The 5,710-nt window shown below is 42.6% G+C and overlaps 1 protein-coding gene across 14 annotated transcripts in view; it reads left to right on the top strand.

Moving 5' to 3' along the window:
- LOC116082704 (protein TMA23-like) overlaps positions 1–5,710 on the top strand; it is a 414,563-nt gene that overhangs the window by 361,070 nt on the left and 47,783 nt on the right. The window lies entirely within an intron of this gene.

Here is a 5,710-nt window from a genome sequence, read left to right as displayed (position 1 = left end):
TTTTTGGTGAGTTATCCTTCTGCATTAATATGGCAGCCCATTGCTAGTACTTGTTGACTTAGTACCTGAAATGTACTAATTTGGGGTTTTTACCGGGACGGCAAAATATGCACATTTAACTAACTTGTAACTCCCAGGAGAGTCTTAAAGCTGCCTGTGACAAGATGTTAAATAGTTTGTGTCTGTGAGAAACTTTGCAGATGGCTCTGTATGAAGGGCATAGTATATGTTTTGACTTACTGCTCCTTCAATTATGTTCCATAATTGAATTCAGTTGAATTTTCCATGATCTCAAGGGAAATGGTTTTCCTATTGTTAATCACAGATATCCTCAACTGCAGTGAGGTCTGTAACTAACAAGGATCAACTGGGTAAAGTTCACTTATATTTTTATGTATGTTTGGATTTGTGTGGTGTATGTTTTTATATATGCATACATACATATATATGTGTATATATATGTATATATTTATATATACATATATATATATGAATGTATGTTCATGTGTGTGTGTAGCGTGTCAGAATGTGTGAGTACTGGTGCCTCTGTATTCACAGAGGTCAGAGGAGGATGTCAGATACTCTGCTCTCTTATTCTCTGCTTTGCTTCCTTGAGACAGGGTCTTTCAATGAACATGGAGTCAACAAGCCACAGTGGCCCTCCTGTTTGTGCCCCATATAGCAATAGAGTTGTGTGTGTGTGAGCGCGTGTATGTGTTTGTGTTTATCCATGTCCAGCTTTATAACTGTTGGAGGTTTGCCCTTCCTGCAAACTATTCTCCCCTCTCCCTCTTTCCCTCTCTCCCTCTCCCCCTCTCCCCCTTGTGTGCACACACACACACAGCAGATCAAGATTGGCAGAGAGTCAAGCACATGAGCAGGCACATCATTGTGAAAGAAGCAGCTATAGGAATGTCTTCATGCTTGTATAGCAATCATTCTTCCTTTTTAATCACTGAGCCATCTTTTCTGCCCTAAATTTACTTATATCTTTAAGAGATTAACGGAAATTTTGTGCACACATATTCTTTGAGAAAAAAATGTCCCAACACTGGCTATATAATTAAGGTATCTGTCTGTCTAGTGTGTGTGTGTGTGCTTGTGTGTGTTTGTTGTTTGTGTGTTGTGTGTTTCTCTGCTGTGCCTGTGTGTGTGTTTGTGAGTTCAGGTGCTCACAGAGTCCAGCAATGTCAGGTTCTCCTTGGAGCTGGACTTACTTGTCTGATGTGGGTGCTGGAAATCGAGCTCGGGTCTTCTGGAAGTAGGGCTTGTGCTCTTAACCACTCAGCCATCTCTTTCAGCCCTCCTCAAGCAATTGAATTCTAATTCCCAACTTTGCTTACCAAATTAGATAGTCATACAAACATGATTATGTAAGATAAAAGAGTGTGGTGTAAACATTATGTCAGTATGATACGATAAATAAATACACACAGGTATGGCTGAACACACCGTTCCAATTCTAGACGATGATTTAGAGATATTATGATTAACTTCATATTTATCCTAAGGTTGTTCACCTGAGGAGAAAGCACATTATTCTTGGCATACAGAAAGAGCTCCTGTTTGGTTCTATAATTCATTCAGTGACTTAAACTTTTATAATTTATTCACTAAACCTAAGAAGCGATGTAGTGTTACATAATGAGTGAATTTAGTGCTGTGAGTAAAATCAATGCTTGAAGGATCTGTCATTATTCAAAATGAGCTGTGGGGCTGTGGCTATGGATTCTGTGAGCCTGTTTTCTTCCTGCCTGCCTGTTGTCTTTTAGTCTCAGTCAAGCCTTTTTCTTACCCTAACCCTCTTTGATGTAAGGAGAGCACTTTCAGGGAAGGAATCTTCAGGGTTTTAATATACCGCATTCAGGGGTAGAATTCTGTTCAACATAGCAACATGGAGTATTTAAAGCTTTTCTCGATTTCTGCCCAGGCCTGAAAACAGCCTTAGTGCCTTTTACCAAACCTTGTTGACTTTTGTGTGTTTTCTTTTGTGGATTGCACCAGGCAGGCTCTTGGTTTTTCAATTCATTCCTGTGGGTACAAGTGCATTGGCTTGGAGAAGTTTCCTTAGTTTACCCAGTTTAATAAAAATGATTCGTGCTCTTGCTCATAATTTGGCACCTTTCAGAGAACCAAAATGACCCATCCCATGTGGTATTCTCTGCTCCAGACTGCTGAGCCAGTCTCTTGTTGCCAGCTTATGGAAGCAGCGTGGGAACACAAGCAGGGTGAGGAGCACCAGTCCCTGCTCTTCCTTAAACTGCATTTCTACAATTTCATAAGCCAAGCTGCCAAGTTCAGTTTAATGTCCTGGTCACATAAGAAGGAGCATTTGGAATAAGAGTGCATGTCCAAAATCTCCTGAGATGTTTTCTTCTGCTCTATAGACACATCTCAGCCCATTAACTATTCACACATGGTGAACAGAGTCCTTTGTACTTTGGGGATGTTGTGGAGTTGAACTTTTCCACAAAATAGCAGCTGCATGGAACCTGCACTGGACATCACAGCTGTTTCTTCTGACAGGGCAGGACATGTTCTGTGCATGCTGGGGAATGACATCTCTGTCCTGGTCTAGACAGCACCTCCTTTCTTCTTTCTTCTTCCCAGACGCTCTTGAACCAAGTGTGACTACCAAGAGGAATCCAGAGAAACCTAAGATATTGTGCACGAAGCTCTTTTTGCAAACCACACACACACACACACACACACACACACACACACACACAGAGCAAATCAAGATTGGCAGAGAGTCAGTTAAGCACGTGAGCAGGCACATCATTGTGAAAGGAGCAGCTACAGGAAGGGATCTTTGGCAGCTCCATCTGTTTGGCAAGACTGGAACTTGACCTGAGCTTACACTAAATTACCTCACGGCAAATTATTTTTTCACCAGGCACTGTAAATGTTTTGATGACTCCACCCTACTGGGTGCTGTGCAGAGGACAGATGATACATCAAAGACCTGCTAATTAATCTCCAGGTGTGGTTGGCTCTCTGCTTTTAGGAAAGAGTTAAACCCTCAGATCCCTCCTCTGCTTCTCTCAGGTCAGTTTCTTTTATTTCAAGCTAGTGGAAGACTTACATAGAGTCTTTTTAACTAGAGTCAATTGACTTTGACACAGCTTCTCTGGTGTTTGTATGTGTGGGTGTGCTCGTGTGGGTGTGGCTCTGTGACAGGTGTCCAGGATAAAGGTTTATTTTCTTTTAAAATATAAACTGCATAGATAGAGGCAGGCAGATCAGTAGAGCTCACTGACCTGCCAGCCTCGCTGATGGGTGAGCTCTAGGCTCACCGAGAGACCTTGTCTCAAAACAAGACAAAAGAAAAATGTGGAGATTGGATGAGGATGACACCCTAGCATGACATGCAGTTTTCACATGTATACACGTCAGCATGCTCAAGGAAACACACGCACACACACTAAGAAACTCCATGTTAACTTCTCTTAGGTTTATAGGTTTACTTCCAAGCAAAGCAACTTTTGGTGATTCATTAAGACTCTGTTACTTATCTTTTCTTTGCGGCTGTTTTGGCAATGAATCACCCGTTGAAGCCTCGTGCAGAGTTTGGTGCTCTACGGGATGCTGGATTCCATGCTGATCCCATTTTAAACTTCTGTCTGTTACTGTCCTCTACGTTTATATTAAATGTAAAGAGAAGACATTTTAATAGCGGCAAGATGTTATGGTTTGAATATGGAACACTTCTCGCCTCCTCCAGCACACGTGTTAAAGGTTAGGTCCTTGGAAGATGACACTATTTGGAAAAGATCTGGAGACTTTAGGAGGTGGGGTCTGGTTTGAGGAAGAGTCTTTGAAAGTAACTTACGCGTTCCTGTCCCCATCTCTCTCTTTCCTTTAAGCACTGAGAGTGAAGAAGGTTCTTTGTCATATGTTCCCACTGCTACAGTGTTCTTGCCAAGTGTGTGGGACTAAGCAGGTATAGACAGAGTCCTCTGAAACCTTGAGTCAAAGTAAACTTTTCTTCCTAGTTGTTGGTGTCAGATATTTGCCTACTCAGTGTCAAGAAAAGTATACAGACATTAGTTGGAATCTCTTTCACCTCTATGACTGTAAAACCATAGAGCTGAGACTGAGAGATGGCTCAGTTGCCAAAGTGCTTGTCGCAAAAGCATGAGGATGTGAATTCACAGGCTCCGGAACCCATCTTTAAAAAGGCCAGGCAAAGCAATGAATGCTTATAATGTTGGTGCTAGGGAGGCAGAGGACCCCTGAGACTCATTGGCTCTCCAGTGAAGCTGAATATGTGAGCTCCAGGTTCAGTGAGAGATTCAGTCTCAAAAAACAAGTGGAGGGTAATAGAAAAAGACACCTGGAGCCACCTTCTGACCTCTATACATATTTGTACACATAAAATCCACCCACACTCACATGGACATATATGCACACACAAACAGATTTTTTTTTTTTAAAGGGGGAGTTTTATTCCCGCATCAACTAACTCTCTGAAGACTTTTCCTGTCTCAGCACTGTGGAAATTTGGGACTGGATCATTGTATATTAGGGGTGGTGTCCTGTGTTCTGTAAAATGTCGCCTAGCAGCTTGGCCTCTGACTGTGAGATACTAACTTCCAGGTGTGGCATACAGAAACATTCTTGGATCCATTCAGCTCATGGACAAAGAGGCAAAGACCAGTGAAAATGAGGGAAGGAGATGTTGTCCTTGTTAGTGTAATACCAACATTCTTTCCAGGAATGTGAATCCAGAGGCTTTAGACTCTGCCAGGCCAGTTCCAACTCATCTACCAGTTCTCTGTTCATTACTGATGGGAATTTGAATTTGCTTTAGCATTATACATCAATCAGAGTCATTTAGAACTAGTATTGACTTTGATGTCATTGTGACTAAAGGCTCCCAAGCCGTTTATATACAGACAGGGCTATCTGTGAAGTGGACACCAATGGAGGGTTATTTTCACACTTCTGCTGTTTCAGCGGGAGGAGGTTGTTTGGAAGACAAGATTTAAATGCGACTCCTTGTAAGATTTAAATAGCCCAGCCTATGGCTGGAGTGAGGAAATACCACGCTATAATTTAGCCATTTTTGTGAATGAAGGGTCAGTTCTATGACTGAAACACAAGTTGCATTGAGTTCACTGTCTCCCATAGTACTCAGAATATCCCCTGCATCCAAATCGGTTTGAAGCTCATCTCCTGTGCTCTGACTCTTCCTCTGTGTCCCTGGGCCTCTGGTGTGGGATGTTTATGCTGGCAGACAAGTAGAAACCCTGTCACAACTGAGACTTCACGTGAAAGGCATACATGCCTCTATTTCAAAATTTCCTTTTTGCACTCTCTTCTCTCCTCACATGAGCGTGAACACTTGCCAAATGTGTTCTGGTGCTGCTTTCTGTCTCTTTCTGATTTTCCATTCCTCCTGCCCTTGTTGCTTCTTACCCCCCTGGCCGTAGAAACTGGCAGGTACCTGGGTAGCAGCATCTTTCCAGTTTGGAATGAGACTCTGTTGCACCTTGGGCACTCTCTCTTTAACTATCTCTGCCTGTCTCTTTCTCTTTCTGTCTCTGTTTCTGTGACTCTCCGTGTGTCTCTTTCTCTCACTCTCTATATCTCTGCCTCTTTGCCTCTGTTTCTGTATCCCTCTCCTTCTCTCTCCCCTTTCTCTGTGTCTCTCTGTCTGTGTCTCTCTCTCTGTCTCTCTGTCTCTCTGTCTCTGTCTCTGTCTCTC

Source organism: Mastomys coucha, unplaced genomic scaffold (genome assembly GCF_008632895.1).
Source record: "Mastomys coucha isolate ucsf_1 unplaced genomic scaffold, UCSF_Mcou_1 pScaffold7, whole genome shotgun sequence".
NCBI lineage: Eukaryota > Metazoa > Chordata > Mammalia > Rodentia > Muridae > Mastomys > Mastomys coucha.
The sequence above is the reverse complement of the archived record's forward strand: the minus strand, read 5'-3'. Positions and strand labels throughout refer to the sequence as shown.